Here is a 17,311-nt window from a genome sequence, read left to right as displayed (position 1 = left end):
GGTTAAATCGCACCACTCCTATCCGAGATCTGGGGTTTCTGAGAATTATGGTAAGGGGGAGCGTCCGCTCCCCCTTCAGATATCAACAAATGTAGTACCCTATTTTCACCACGGATGCGAAATTCTTTTCCGATTGGAATGAAATTTTGCACGAAGTGTTCTGTTATGATATCCAACAACTGTGCCAAGTATAATTCAAATCGGTCCATAACCTGATATAGCTGCCATATAAACCGATCTTGGGTCTTGACTTCTTGAGCCTCTAGAGGGCGCAATTCTTATCCGATTGGAATGAAATTTTGCACGACGTGTTTTGTTGTGATATCCAACGTCTGTGCCAAGTATGGTTCAAATCGGTTCATAACCTGATATAGCTGCCATATAAACCGATCTTGGGTCTTGACTTCTTGAGCCTCTAGAGTGCGCAGTTCTTATCCGATTGGAATGAAATTTTGCACGACGTGTTCTGTTATGATATCCAACAACTGTGCCAAGTATGGTTCAAATCGGTCCATAACCTGATATAGCTGCCATATAAACAGATCTGGGGACTTGACTTCTTGAGCTTCTAGAGGGCGCAATTCCTATCCGATTTGACTGAAATTTTGCATGACTTATTTTATTCTTACTTTCAACAACTGTGTCAAATAAGGTTCAAATCGGTTCATAACCTGATATAGCTGTCATATAAACCGATCTGGGATCTGGACTTTATGAGCCTCTAGAGGTCACAATTATTATCCGATTTGCCTGAATTTTGGTACGACAGATCCTCTCATGACCATCAACATACGTGTTATTATGGTCTGAATCGGTCTATAGCCCGATACAGCTCTCATATAAATCGATCTCTCTATTTTACTTCTTGAGCCCCCAAAGGGCGCAATTCTTATTCGAATTGGCATTTTACACAGGTCTCCAACATATAATTTAATTGTGGTCCAAACGCACCATATCTTGATATCGCTCTAATAGCAGAGCAAATCGTTTCTTTTATCCTTTTTTTGCCTAAGAAGAGATGCCGGGAAAAGAACTCCACAAATGCGATCCATGGTGGAGGGTATATAAGATTCGGCCCGGCCGAACTTAGCGAGCTTTTACTTGTTATGTATAAGACTATAAACAAATTTTTAGATTGGCTTTTTGAGGTAGACGTTAACTAACTCAACATAGGTCAAACAAAACAATTACGCCATTTATATGTTAGACGTAGATCTTTTGTGTTCATATGTTTATACGCTAAATTATTTAAATTCTAAAGCACTTAACCTAAGAGCTGATACTTATACCCTGCTTACTGCTGTACCAAAGATGCTCCATTTTTAATACTGTGATGAAAATGGGATTGCCTCTGTTGAGGGACTCCACGTTATTGATGGCTTAATTCTGCTTGATTTATTGCAACACCAACACCATCTTACATTCCTCATCTCCCACATGGTTGCGGCAGCATATCTGTGGCAAGAAACCATTTCTAATGATGGTGTTTGGTGCCTGGAGCATTGAAGTTTGGTGTGGAGGCAACGTTCGAACATCAATAAACATTAAGGGACTCCAACAATACAAATTCCCTCTCTTCCACTCCTTCACCACTGCTCCATCTCCTACCGACCAATGCCCTAAACCACTCACATTATGTTTCACTAGCTCACACACATACATTTATGCGAAGAGCCACAGTTTGTTTTTTGAATTAATGTAATGTGCATTGAAGGAGCAAAGGAGCAGAAGACAGAGCAAAAACAACAAGCAAATCTAAATAAAACATTAAATAAAAACAAATACATATATATTGTGAGGGAGCACCTTACTACAAGTTGCCAATGTTTTATTTTACTTTTTTGGGGTATGGGAGGATATAAAGCTTCTCATTCTGTTTGTAACACGCAAAAACTATTTATTGGGTTGCCCAAAAAGTAATTGTGGATTTTTCATATAGTCGGCGTTGACAATTTTTTTTACAGCTTGTGACTCTGTGATTGCATTCTTTCTTCTGTCAGTTATCAGCTGTTACTTTTAGCTTGCTTTAGAAAAAAAAGTGTAAAAAAAAGTTCATCCTAAGTTTTATTAAAAATGCATTTACTTTCTTTTAAAAAATCCGCAATTACTTTTTGGGCAACCCAAAAGTAGTACATGAGTTATACTATAGGATATAGATCACCCTATAGCAATTCTTCAACTTTTTTTGGGTCGCCCCCTTAAAGTCGTAACAAATTTCCAGATTAGTGAGGTCTCTAGACGTCGACGCTGTTACGAGTTACCAACAAACTTGGCCATTTTGAGAATGTAAGCGACTTTTTCGGTAATACTCTATACAATACAAGCCTGAGAGGGCATTTTGTCTGTTTTCCCCGGAGGTGAGACTTCCTTCATGTCAGTGAGTGTATGTTTAGGTTAGGTTGAAAAGAGGATGCGGATATTAAGAGAAAACAAGTAAGAGCGTGCTAAGTTCATCCGGGCCGAATCTTATATACCCTCCACCATGGATCGCACTGGTCGAGCTCTTGCCACGGTATCTCTTTTTAGGCAAACAAAGAATATTGAATAAGAACTGTTATCCTATTGACGCTATATCAAGTTATAGTCCGATTCGGACGATAAATGAATGCTGAACATTGTAGAAGTCATTGTGTAATATTTCAGTTTATTCGGATAAGAATTGCACCTTGTAGGGGCTCAAGAAGCATAATCGGGAGATAGGTTTATATGGGAGCTGTATCAAGCTATTGATCGATTCAGACCATATTAGACACATATGTTGAAAGTCATGAGAAAAGCTGTTGTACAAAATTTCTGCCAAATCTGATAAGAATGCTCCCTCTAGAGGCTCAGGAAGTCAAAATCTTAGATCGGTTTATATGGCAGCTATATTAGGTTATGTTTCGATTTGCGCCATACTTAGCACAGTTACTGGAAGACATTACAAAACACCTCATGCAAAATTTCAGCCAAATCGGATGAGAATTGCGCCCTCTAGAGGCTCAGGAAGTCAAAATCCTAGATCGGTTTATATGGCAGCTATATCAGGTTATGTTCCGATTTGCGCCATACTTAGCACGGTTATTGAAAGACATAACAAAACACCTCATGCAAAATTTCAGCCAAATCGGATGAGAATTGCGCGCTCCATTGGCTCAAGAAGTCAAGATCCCAGATCGGTTTATATGACAGCCATACCAGATTATAAACTGATTTGAATCATACTTAACACAGTTGTTAAAAGTGATATCAAAACACTACGTGCAAAATTTCAGCCAAATCGGATGAGAATTGCGCCCTCTAGAGGCTCAAGAAGTCAAGATCCCAGATCGGTTTATATGACAGCTATACCAGATTATAAACTGATTTGAATCATACTTAACACAGTTGTTGAAAGTGATATCAAAACACTACGTGCAAAATTACAGTCAAATCGGATGAGAATTGCGCCCTCTAGAGGCTCAGGAAGTCAAGACCCAAAATCGATTTATACGGCAGCCATATCTAAACATGGACTGATTTGAGCCATACTTAGCGCAGTTGTTGGAAGTTATACCAAAACACCACATGCGAAATTCTAGTCAAATCGGATAAAAACTGCGCCCTCTAGAGGCTCAAAAAGTCAAGACCCAAGATCGGTTTATATGGCAGCTATATCAAAACATGGACCCATTTGACCCATTTACAATCCCAACCGACCTACACTAATAAAAAGTATTCGTGCAAAATTTCAAGCGGCTAGCTTTACTCCTTCGAAAGTTAGCATGCTTTAAACAGACAGACAGACGGATGGACGGACGGACGAACAAACGGACGGACATGGCTAGATCGACTTAAATGTCATGACGATCAAGAATATATACACTTTATGGGGCTCAGACGCATATTTCAAGGTGTTACAAACAGAATGACGAAATTAGTATACCCCCATCCTATGGTGGAGGGTATAATGAACTCAAAGTCAGGAATTCCATGCTACATACAAAATCCCATATTGTTTTCCATACCACGCCCTTAGGTTGTTTAATGTCAAGTATTGTGTACCTATCTAAGTGCCGCTGAGTGTTCCCAGCGAAAGTCAGGCAATGACATGTACTGCAAGACAAGTAAAAGCGTGTTAAGTTCAGACGGGCCGAATCTTGGGAACCCATTACTATGGATTCTGCTAAAAATTTATACAGAATAAATTTAGTCGCAGGAATTCCATGCTACCCAAAAAATCCCAAATTGTTTTCCATACCACGACCTTATGTTGTTTCATGTCAAGATTGTGTACCTATCTAAGTACCGCTGACTGTTCGCAGCGAAAGTCGGGCAATGAAATGTAATGCAAAACAAATAAAAGCGTGCCTTGGGAACCCACCACCATGGATTCTGCTAAAAATTTATACAAAATAAATTTAGTTGTAGGGCATAATTTTATTCTAAATACATACCAAACTTCTGTCAAACCAGCAAAAATTAAAGCTTCTAGGAACCGAACAAGGATGATCGACAGACCGGTTTACATGGGTGCTATATCAGGTTCTAGACTGATTTTGGCCGTATTTGGCACAGTCGTTGGAAGTCGTACCAGAATATCGCAAGCAAATCGTACAAAATTTGCGGCTTGTAAGGACTCAAGAAGTCAAATCGGGAGATCGGTTTATATGTGAGCTATATCAGGTTAAAGAGCGATTTGGACCATACCTGACACAGTTGTTGGAAGTCATAACAAAAACTACATGCAAAATTTCACCCAAATCGGATGAAAATTGAGGCTTACAGAGGCTCAAGAAGTCAAATTGGGAGATCGGTTTATATGGGAGCAATACTAGGTTATAGGCCGATTTTTACCGTACTTAGCACAGTCATTGAAAGTCACATCAGAACACTATGTGCAAAATTTCAGCCAAATCGGATGAAAATTGCGGCTTCCAGGGGCTCAAAAAATCAAATCGGGAGATCGATTTATATGGGAGCTATATCAGGTTACGGACCGATTTAGAGCGTATTCGGCACAGTCATTGGTAATCCTAACAAAACAAAAATCACATGCAAAATTTTCGGCTTGTAAGCACTCAAGAAGTCAAATCGGAAGATGGGTTTGAATGGGAGCTATATCAGGTTCTTGACCGATTTAGACCCTACTTGGCACAGTTATTGGAAGTCATAACAGGACCCTACAAGAAAAATTTCAACCAAAAATTGCGTCTTCCAGGGGCTCAATAAGTCAAATCGGGGAATCGGTTTATGTGGGAGCTTTATCTAAACTTGAACCGATATGGCCCATTTGCAATACCCAACGACCTACATCGATACTAAGTAAAAATGCAAAATTAGCCCATGAACATTCCACTAACACAATAGGAGCAAACTTCTCCCCTATCAATGAGTGAAGTCCGATTCAAGTTTAAGGTCAATGATAAGGGGCCTCCTTATTATAGCCGAGTCCGAACGGCGTGCTGCAGTGCGACACCTTTATGGAGAGAAGTTTAACATGGCACAGTACCTCACAAATGTTGCCAGCATTAGGAGAAGAAAGCCACCGCTGAAAATTTTTTATCATGGTTTCGCCAGGATTTGAATCTAGGCGTTCAGCGTCATAGGCGAACATAATAACCTCTGCTCTATGGTGGCCTCCACATCGATACTAAGTATCTGTGCAAAATTTCAAGCTGCTAGCTTAACGCGTTCGAGCTCTATCCTGATTTCGACAGACGGGCAGACGGACATAGCTAGATCAACTCAGAACGTCGAGACGATCAAACATATATTGGGTTGCCCAAAAAAGTAATTGCGGATTTTTCATATAGTCGGCGTTGACAAATTTTTTCACAGCTTGTGACTCTGTAATTGCATTCTTTCTTCTGTCAGTTATCAGTATATTTGATTAAAGTTCATTCTAAATTTTATTAAAAATGCATTTACTTTCTTTTAAAAAATCCGCAATTACTTTTTGGGCAACCCAATATATACTTTATGGGATCTAAAATGAATATTTCGAGGTGTAACAAACGGAATGTCTAGATACCTCCATCTAATGGTGATGGGTATAAAAAGAGAGCCTTGAAGATATCCAGAGCACCGACCTTACTCTCACCGAACTGGTGAATAGAGCGACTCCAACGTGCAGATAGGAATGCCATCAAGTCACCTGTGGAACGTTTTCTGCGGAACCCATATTGTCGGTCGCTACCAAGAACATTGGACTCCAAATATCTCACAAGATGGCAATTGACCATGCTCTCCTTAACCCTGGAGAGCGCGGAGCATAACGCTGTTGGTTGGTAATTCGCCTGGTCGGTTGCCTCACTCCTCTTGGGGATAGGCGGCACGTTCGCAATCTTCCAACACGCCGGGTAAACATCCGCACCTTAAGCAAGGTTGAAAGGATTGCAGAAAGTACAAGTGAGCGTCGAAGAACACTTGCATAAAACAAGTGACGATATGCCATCTGGGTCCAGGAATTTATTTACGTCGCGATCTGCAAGAACCCTTTTGACTCCACGTTTTCGAAAATATATTTGAGGCATGGTACCAGATACGTCTTACATAACGGGGAGTGGTTGATCGCTTTCCGAGTTTATTGACAGCAGTCATCTGGCCTTCACTTGCAAATTGTCAGCTCTTTCATTCCCGCTGTTATACTCCGCTGTGACCCGACACACTAACGATGCAGATTGTGCCATACTTCTCCTTACACTCCAAGACTGTTTGTGACCGTCTTGGCTGTTATTGCCTTGATGGCCACCTTACGCCCGGATATCCGCTTGCAACACCGTATTATGGTCAGGCACTCTAAAACAGATCTCAGGGCCACTTTGTCCTCTATACCGCGATGGCGTGATCTGCTCCTATCCTCCATTCATTCTTCCACAGCCTTAAGTCTGGTCGTGGTCCTTATCGCTCCACCTATGCCAAGGAAACATGTTCTATGAATCTGTAGTATCATCATCATCACATTGCACTTTTTCTCTATAGCAGTGCACCAAACTACTGAGGCGTAAGTAAGTATTGGTCTAATCGCGCTCTTTCAGAGCCAGCGAAGAGTGCTCAGATGCATGCCCCATATCGTGCCTACGGCTCATCTACATAGTGCCAAACATCTGCAAGCCTTCTCGGTACGCTTCCGAATGTGAGACTTCCAATTCAGTTTCTCGTCCAAAATCACTCCAAAGTATTTGATATTTTCAGATATCGAAATGATTCTGTTGAGGAAACGGTGGTGTGTGTTGTTGACCGACCTTCATTTTCCTCGGGAGCAGGCAGATTTTAGGTTTCTTTGGGTTAACATTGTCATAGGCCATTTCCATTACCCGGCTCTTCTGCATAGCCGATTCGGGTCCTTAGAAATATTTTAACATCGTCTGTGAAGCAGATCGGTTCAAACACCTCCTCAGTCAGCTTCCTTAACCCTCCGGCGGTTGAGAAGGTCTCTTTATCTATGACGTTTTTCAAGGTGCCTGGGGACCTTTTCCGTAGATGTCTAAACTTTTTTAAAAAATGCGTTCCCTGTAGACCTTTTACTACGGCTACGGCAACAGATGACTCGACCGTCCGAGGATTAATAGGTTACTATGGTGGCCACCAATAGAAGTGGCGATAAAATGCCACCTTGTAGCGTGACCCGTGCCACTTCCTCCCTTATATTCATGTCATTGGACCCGCAATTTATCCACCTGTTCTTTATCATATGGTTTAAGCTGTCTCTAAGGACTCGTTCCACCCGAAACTAGTCATAGGATTAAATCAGTATTTCGGTCCGCACTTAGTTACATGGAAAAATTCTTCTATTTTATGCACAAGATCGTGTAGGACAGTCTCCACCGACCTTCCCTTGATATAGGCATGCTGTTTCTATTTGAGCTGTTCGCTAGATGTCCTAGTCTTTATTATAGAATCCACAATACGTTCCAATCTTCTGGGGGCCATAACTTTTGATCTACTCAACCGATTTGCTTGATTTAGGACCCTATGTCACCAAGTACCGTTAGTGAGGTATAATTCAAAATTTTCAAAATTTTGCCTTGAGTTTTTCAGTGTTTTTTTATACCCTCCACCATAAGATGGGGGGTATACTAATTTCGTCATTCTGATTATAACTACTCGAAATATTCGTCTGAGACCCCATAAAGTATATATATTCTTGATCGTCGTGAAATTTTATGTCGATCTAGCCATGTCCGTCCGTCCGTCCGTCCGTCTGTCTGACGAAAGCACGCTAACTTCCGAAGGAGTAAAGCTAGCAGCTTGAAATTTTGCACAAATACTTCTTATTAGTGTAGGTCGGTTGGTATTGTATCGGTCCATGTTTTGATATAGCTGCCATATAAACCGATCTTGGGTCTTGACTTCTTGAGCCTCTAGAGTGCGCAATTCTTATCCGATTGGAATGAAATTATGCACGACGTGTTTTGTTATGATATCCAACAACTGTGCCAAGTATGGTTCAAATCGGTTTATAACCTGATATAGCTGCCATATAAACCGATCTTGGGTCTTGACTTCTTGACTTCTTGAGCCTCTAGAGCGCGCAATTCTTATCCGATTGGAATGAAATTTTGCACGACGTGTTTTGTTATGATATCCAACAACTGTGCCAAGTATGGTTCAAATCGGTTTATAACCTGATATAGCTGCCATATAAACCGATCTTGGGTCTTGACTTCTTGAGCCTCTAGAGTGCGCAATTCTTATCCGATTGGAATGAAATTTTGCACGACGTGTTTTGTTATGATATCCAACAACTGTGCCAAGTATGGTTCAAATCGTTCCATAACCTTATATAGCTCTCATATAAACCGATCTTGGGTCTTGACTTCTTGAGCCTCTAGAGGGCGCAATTCTTATCCAATTTGAATGTATTTTGGCACGTAGTATTTTTTTATGATATCCAACAACTGTGCCAAATATGGTTCAAATCAGATCTGGGGACCTGACTTCTTGAGCTTCTAGATTTGGCTGAAATTTCGCAAGACGTTTTCTATTGTTACTTTCAACAACTATGTCAAATAAAGTACAAGTCGGTTCATAACCTGATATAGCTGCCATATAAACCGAACTGGGATCTTGACTTCTTGAGCCTCTAGAGGTCGCAATTATTATCCGATTTGCCTGAAATTTTGTACGACGGATTCTCTCATGACCATTAACATATTTGTTTATTATGGTCTGAATCGGTCTATAGGCCGATACAGCTCCCATATAAATCGATCTCTCTATTTTACTTCTTGAGCCCACAAAAGGCGCAATTTTTATTCGAATTGGCTGACATTTTACACAGGTCTCCAACGGTGAATGCCAGAGGACTGCCGTCAATAAACTTGGTTAACCCGAAGACTAGGGTAAACGTGGTCCGAGTTAAGAGAGTGGGCGACAAATGCGCATGCAACATTTTGGAAAAGCAAAATGGTCGTAGGACGGCGAAAATCCTATGGGGGATCCAGATCGTGAGAAGATTAGAAGGCTATTACTGAATGGAAGCCAGAAGGAGGTCAGTATAGCTATTGGTATCATAATGGGACACATAGGACTACGAGCTCACTTATGCAAAATCGGTGCGGCAAGTGATAGCATGTGTAGGGCATGCGGGGAAGATGATGAGACGTTGGAGCATTTCCTTTGTCATTGCCCGGCTTTCGCATCCAACAGATACCGGTACTTAGGTGGAGACAATATCAGACATGAACCAACTTAGGGGAGTGGTATTGAAAACAATTAAGGATTTTGTAAGTAGCACGGAATTTCTAACTTAAAATTATCTTTTTAGAGGTTACTTTATATGTTTTAGAGCGCACAACAAGCCTGGCTTAGGTGTATGTCCATAGTGGCAAGGGGCGTATTAACATCTGCACTCTCTTTTCAACCTTACCTACGCCCCACAGTGCAGGAAATATATTCTCACACACCAGATTTATGCTACATACTTGCTTTTGGTGATCTAAAGTTTTGTTACTCTAAGAAAAATGTCCAATAAATCCAAAGAGTGAGCGTGGGCAACATATGAGACCATTTCCTGTACGAATAATACCATCTACTTTGTATATGTCTGCGTGACCGGGATTTTTGTTAGTCCGCTTCTGAGAGAATTTTTGGTATTTACGCTTTCATGACCCTTTCCTTGTGTACTCTACTTCATTGTGTGCTTAATAAATAAAAATGCGCGAAGTTAACTGTGCTTAACATTAAACAAATACAAAGAAACCATAACAAGTCATAAGTGGTGTTACATGAGTGTAATAATAATAACCTAAAATACACATGCAAAACAAAACACACATATATGCACGCATTTACACAGCCAAGTGGTTAAATCCACCATCAGTGTAGCAGCACCCATGTGCATATCCTAACATTTATTGCTAATGTTTTAGCAAATTTTGCGTTTTAGGTGAGTGTGTGTGTGTTCGTTTGTTCCATTTAACATTGAAGTTGCGTTGTTTTGTTAAAGTTTTATAGCTATTGTTGAAATAGTTATTTTAGTTGTTGTTTTTGTTAAAGATAAACAGGCATTTAACCGCAATCGCTGAATGGAATTTTAATTATTACAAACCATAAATTAAGCGCGCAATATGGTTGGATTAGTGGCTCTTTCAATTACAGGTTGCAATACTTAATGCGGATACTGATATGCACAGGATTTATTATTGGTAATAGAATGCTCATAGCGATAACATTTAAAATTGTTAAACAACAAATTTAACAGAGATAAGACTTGAATATGAATATTCAGGATATGAAATAATTTATTTAGGTGTTTGCCTTAGAACTGGTCTGGCTCTCTGCGTGCAGAGCAGATATCATGGATGATGTTGTTTAGCTTCGATGCTACACCATTCGGATGACAAATGGCCCATAGTAGTTCTGGGTTTTCTAGTCAGATCTTTCTCGCCATCTACCATTTTCGTTGGGTATCCATCAAGGGCTATAGTCGGTTGGTAAAGTGAACTCGCATAGGCGACAACATTCTGGTAAATATCCTGCAAGCCACTTGTGCATGAGAAGGTTTTAAGTGGACCTACCCGATAAGTACAATGTGGGAGCTATATCCAATTCTATTCTGATGTTTGTCAAATTTGGAGCAAATATGTTCGGTTTGGGTTTGACAAATGACGACAAATTACCCAAAATTTTACGAACATATGTATGAGAGCTATATCTAAATCTGAACCGATTTCGAACAAACTTCTCAGATATTGTGGTGGTCGTCAAGGAAAACGTTGTGCAAAATTTTGGCAAGATTGGTCTATAAATGCGCTGGGAGTGAAAATCGGGCGAAAATATATATATGAGAGCTATATTTAAATCTGAACCGATTTCTATGAAATTCACCAGTAATGTCTAGAGTCAATAGAAAATCCTTCCTGCCAAATTTCAAGAGAATCGATTGACAAATGATCACTTTATTGCAATATTTCTTAAAATCGCACGGACATATATATGGAAGCTATATCTAAATCTGAACCGATTTCGACCAAACTCTATGGATATTGTGGTAGTCGCCGAGGAAAGCGTTTTGATAAATTTTGGCAAGATTGGTCAATAAATGCGCTTGCAGTGGCTCTAGGAGTGAAAATCGGGCGAAAATATATATATGAGAGCTATATTTAAATCTGAACCGATTTCTATAAAATTCACCCGTAATATCACGAAGATGGGTAGTGCAATTTATAGTTTCTGTCCTCTCTTATAGTAACCTAAAAACAAAAATTTGTTATCCAAGCTTCAGTTGTGGAGTGCCAACAGGGTTGGAGCCATTCCCAAAACCCACCAAATATATATAGTGAGCAATCATGAACATATTGGACTCAAGTGAAAGATATTTATGAGTAGATATCGTATCTTATATCCAATTGTGGGGCCAAGTGTTTTGGGGACCACCCCAACTCCCAAAACCTCTTTATTCGGACGTATTTGCCGACCATGGCAATCTGGGCTTCAAATGAAAGGTATTTAGGAGTAGAAAATAAAATCAGACATTCAAGTTTTGGTTGAAGGGTTTGAGGGGCCGCCTCACCCCGAAAACCCCCATAAACCGAACATATTTACCAAACATAGCAATATGGGGCGTATATGATAGATCTTTTGGAGTACAGTACGAATCTGATATTATCATTGGGGACCAAGTGTCTAGGGGCCGTCCCACCCTCATGACACCCCTCAAATTGGACATGTTTGCTAACCTTGGCAATATGTGGCTTAAATAAAAGGAATTTTAGAATAGAGTACGAATCCGATATGTTTCAAGGCCAAGTCTCTGGCCGTCCCACCAATAGGGTACTAAATTTTTTGATATTTGAAGGGGGCGCCCTCATTTTCAAAAACGTCACATCCCAGATATGGATGCACCAAATTAAGTGAAATTTTGCATGCCACCTCATGGTACCCCACGAAAATACGAAATTGATATGAAATTTTGTCAAAAAAAGTCAAAAACGCCCAATCCTAAAACCCACCCGAACAGACATGTTTACCTATTGGGGCAATATGGGTATCAAATGAAAGGTATTTAAGAGTGGAGTACGAACTTGGCATTGACATGGGGGGGGGGGGAGTGTAGCACGAAAATTATACTTAAAATTGCGTCCAAGTACCTCCTCCGGGGCCTCCGCGATCCCAAACCTCCCCAAATATGCATATTGTACTATCATGTCAATATAGAACTCAAATGAAAGGTATTCGGCAGTAGATTACAAATATGACATTAAAAATTAGGTCCTAATATTGAGGAGTCGTTCCACCCCCAAACCCCCTCAAAAACCCCCCAAAAGGGGAAAATTAGCCAATCATGGCTATATGGAGTTAAAATGAAAGGAATTTTGGAGTAGGTTACGAATATGACATTAAAAATTATGTCCAAATATCTGACGGCGCAGCGGGCAGAATTCACCTTAGCTTACGTTAAGTTGAAAAGAGGGTGCAGATAATAATCCACCCCATGCCACTATGGACATACACCTAAGCCAGTCATCGGCTTGTTGTGCATTCTAAAAACTAAAAAATAACCCCGAAAAATAAAATTTTACGTTAGGAATTCCTTGCTACTTACAAAATCCTTAATTGTTTTCCATATCACTCGCCTAAGTTGGTTCATGTCTGGTATCGTGTCTCCACCTAAGTACCGGTGTCTTTTAGCCGCGAAAGCAGGGCAATAACATAGGAAATGCTACAATATCTCATCAACTCCCTACACATGCTACCACTTGGCCCACCTATTTTGAATAAGTGGGCTCGTAGTCCTATGTGTCCCGTTATGACATCAAAAGCAATACTGACCTCCTTCCTACTTCCTTATAGCCGCGTCCTCTCACGATCCGAAACACCCCTTAGGATTTTCGCCGACTGTTTCTCAGTTCCACATTGCTTTCGCCCACGCTTTTAAATCGAACTTCGTCGACCTGAAAGGCTTCAGGTTAACCAAGTTTATCGGCGGCAGTTCTTTGGCTTTTACTGCGAAATCGTTTGCCATTTAATTCCCTCTTACTCCGTTATGGCCCGGCATCCAAACGATGCGGATTGTGCCATCCCCAGAGAATGCGTTAATCTCCTTCTTGCACTCAAAACTGTTTGTGGCCTTACCCTCCTTGCCATTATGGCCATATCACTGTCCGTAATGATGTTCACATTGGACGTCCTCGCGTTGGTACCACACCACCTCACGCATTCCGTGATCGCTCGGATCTCTGCTTGCAGGACCGTTTTATGGTCAGGCAGTCTAAAACAGATCTTAGTCTGTGGGTTCTCAATGTAGACTCCCAGGCCTACTCTATCCCTTACCTTGATCCGTCCGTATAACAAGATCTTCCAAACGGCAATACTAGGCTTCCGTTAGTCCGTTAGCGTAGGTCGGTTGGGATTGTAAATGGGCTATATTGGTCCACGTTTTGATATAGCTGCCATATAATCCGATCTGGGATCTTGACTTCTTGAGCCGCTAAAGGACACAATTCTTATCCGATTTGGCTGAAATTTTGCATGAGGTGTGTTATTCTGACTTCCAACAACTGTGCTGACAATGGTTGATATAGCTGATATAGCTGTCATATAAACCTATATGGGGTCTTGACTTCTTGAGCGTCTAGAGTGCGCAATTCCTACCCGATTTGGCTCAAATTTTGCACATCGAGTTTCGTTATGACTTCCAACAACTGTGTTAAGTATGGTTTAAATCGGTCCATAACCTGATATAGCTGCTTTTGTACCGATCTGGGGTCTAGACTTCTTGAGCCACTAGAGGAAGCAATTATTATCCGATTTGGCTGATATTTTGCATGAGATGTTTTGTTATGACTTTCAACAACTGTGCTAAGAATAATTCAAATCGATCCATAACCTGATATAGTTGCCATATAAACCGATCTGGGCTCTTGACTTCGATTTGGCAAAAATTTTGTACAACGGCTTCTCCCATGGCCTTTAACATACGTGTCGAATCGGTTTTTAGCCTATTACAGTTGCCATTTAAACCGATCTTCCTATCTTACTTCTTCAGCCCCTTAGGTGCGGAATTCTTACCAGATTTGGCTGAAATTTTACACAATGACTTCTACTACGGTCTCCAGTATTCAATATTCACCCCTATCGTGCAAGTTTTTTCCCTCGAAATATTTTCCCATTCCACAAATTTGCAACCGTTAACAAATTTTCCCATGAAATGGTTTCCCTTTTTGTGATAATTCAAAGGGGAATGATTACCCATTCACATCAAAAAAAAAATTTCCTTATCGTAAACTTGGGATTTCCCAAAAAATATTTAATTTTTCCCATAAATTTTGTTCACATCGTTTTTGCTGAGGAGTTGCTTTAACCATGTAAGTTTTTGTGGGGTTTTATTAGAACAATAATGCCTTATTTAAAATTTTTTAGGAGCCGAAGTGTGAACAAAAACCAAGACGCGATTTTGCTCAACAAAATGCAAAATAGCAGGACAATTGCATGTGGCTTTGTCAAAATTTCAAAATACGTAATGACAGAATTTTGGAATAGTCTTACAGAGGAATTGAATAGTAACGGCCCTACAGTTAAAAACGTGTCAGATAGGAAACTTACAAGTGTTGTATTTAGGCTATAGTGTCCTTTCCGGTTGAAGTATAAGTGTTCCATTGGACCTATATATGTTGATGTGAGTGCCATCAATAGATTCCACAACGCCTGGTATTCCAAATTTACGATAGAAATCTTGCGCTGTCACTCGACTCTCTTCCTCGGTCGGAAAGGTTCCATTACATTTAAAATATGTGTGAGCACTTCGCTGAACGTTGACTGCGCCATTCCAACTTCGTAATCTCTGCCTACTCCTTTCTGGTACCCACCCTCTGCAAAGTATCGCAGACAGGCACATAATTTTAAAATTGTTGGAATTCCGGATGATGTTTTTGATGGCGGCAGATTTTCCTCGAGCTCCTCCAGAATATACTTAAAAGCATCTTTACTTAATCTATAGTGCTGGATGAATCTACAACAAAAGTTTATTAAGAAGCAAACACTTTTTAATGCATTTAGGTAACCTACAATGTATGGGGTAAATCCAAGAGGTTAGATGCATCTCGTACACGTCTGCGGATGATACGATGCTGCACTGTTTCTTCCTCCTGAAGCAACAATATTGCACCGATTCTCAACATTTTCTCTTTTTTAAATTCAATTTAAATTTGTTTTGTATTTTACCTTCATTCAGTATGCACTGATAGCCCTACAAAACTTGTAACAGCTGATTAAAAAAGGGAACAAACATTTCGCGGGAGTTTAACGATTGTAAAATCCCTTTCGAGGGGAATTCAGATCTCATGGGAATAAAAATTCCACATATTTTTCACGATAGGGGTGATTATTTTGTCCTTTGTTTGCCTTAAAAGAGTTACCGCGCATAGAACTCGACAAATGCGATCCCAGGTGGAGGGCATATAAGATTCGGCCAGGCTGAACTTAGCACGCTCTTACTTGTTCTTTCTAGTGTTAAGATTAGTTTATCAAATCTTTGCATTTAAGATTTCATTTTTTTTTTTTTTTTACAAAAAACACAGAGGCACAAATTATCAATCCTCAGGAAGATTAATTATGATTTATTTAGCCAACCATCAACTCAAACTATATTTAAAGATTTCTGTTTTCTCTCCTTACTTTCAGCCTGCTTTCCTTTCGTATTGGATATGTCTTCAAAGTCGGTAAGTTCATAACTTTTTTAGTATAAGGTAATACGCCAAAAATAATATTTAATACGTCAATTCTGACAACTAAAACTTTTACTTCAGAGGGTTACTTAATAAAAAAAATTTACCATTGTACCTTAATGAAATGTTCCTGAGCAAATTTGCATTTGGGGTTTCTCGATTTTATAACATTTCCAATTATCTTTTAAACATTCTGCATTTACAGTTATGGTCTCAAAAACTATTTTTTTTTTTTGATTTTTTTAACCATCATAATTCATTAGAAAAATAATTTATTTTCAAATTTTCCTGTATTCTATACTCCAAAGTCTACAGCCGAAATTCCTAATGGAATTTCTTCATCTTTTCAAGTCTTGATTTGAAAATATTTGCCAGGAAGAATTTGTACAATGACAATAACTTTATAATAAACTGCAGTTGACATTTTTTGTCATGTTTTTTCCCTATGCTGTTCTTGGTGATGAAGAACATTTAAATTTTTGTGGAAGAATATTTGGATGTTAGTGACGATGGTACGATGGTTGACGATGAAGCAATGAGAATGTTATCATGGTTGATGGTGTCAACTAAGTTTTAGATGAGACAACTATGGTGTTTGCAGCTCTATTACAAGTGTCAGCAACTGACTGAAATAGTTCTAAAAAATGTTTAATGGATTTGTTTTGCTTGTACACAGAACGGAAAAATCATTTTATTTGATAAGTAGATGCGAAAATTCAAATGAAATATTTTTCAATAAATCTACGACAAACTTTTTAGAATATTCCACATTTTATTGAAAATATTTTATATATTCACCTGATAAAAAGAGCATTTTATCCCATCCAAGTCGATAACAAAGAGTTGATTAAATTATCCTAAGCATTTTTTCAACAAGAAATTTTACAAACAAATGTGTTAAAAATGTCGTTAGGTGTTTATCAATCTCGAGTTTCAATCCATAAAAAAATCCTGCTTTTGATAAAAATGCTGGCAGACCAATTTACTTCATATTTGAATTCGATAAAGATATCCACAATTTGCTGAAAAATAACGTTGTCGTCAATATAATCAATACCACACAACAATAATGGGTTCCAAAAAAAAACTATATTTTGTTCGCGCCCGCTCCGCTGCGCTTTCTTTAACTCTCTAATATCTTTTAAGGGTAGGGACACTTCACCCTGAATGTGAATATCGAA

At 39.5% G+C, this 17,311-nt stretch overlaps 1 long non-coding RNA gene across 1 annotated transcript; it reads right to left on the bottom strand.

Moving 5' to 3' along the window:
- Positions 1-14,744: 14,744 nt before the first annotated feature.
- On the bottom strand, positions 14,745-15,900 carry LOC106085799 (uncharacterized). The gene is made up of 2 exons (XR_009397751.1): positions 15,472-15,900; positions 14,745-15,415 (listed from the first exon to the last, which is right to left on the bottom strand). It is a non-coding gene; the product is annotated as an uncharacterized LOC106085799 (long non-coding RNA).
- Between the last annotated feature and the right edge of the window lie 1,411 nt (positions 15,901-17,311).

The sequence above is a fragment of the Stomoxys calcitrans genome, chromosome 3 (assembly GCF_963082655.1).
Source record: "Stomoxys calcitrans chromosome 3, idStoCalc2.1, whole genome shotgun sequence".
NCBI classification, from domain to species: Eukaryota; Metazoa; Arthropoda; class Insecta; order Diptera; family Muscidae; genus Stomoxys; species Stomoxys calcitrans.
The sequence above is the reverse complement of the archived record's forward strand: the minus strand, read 5'-3'. Positions and strand labels throughout refer to the sequence as shown.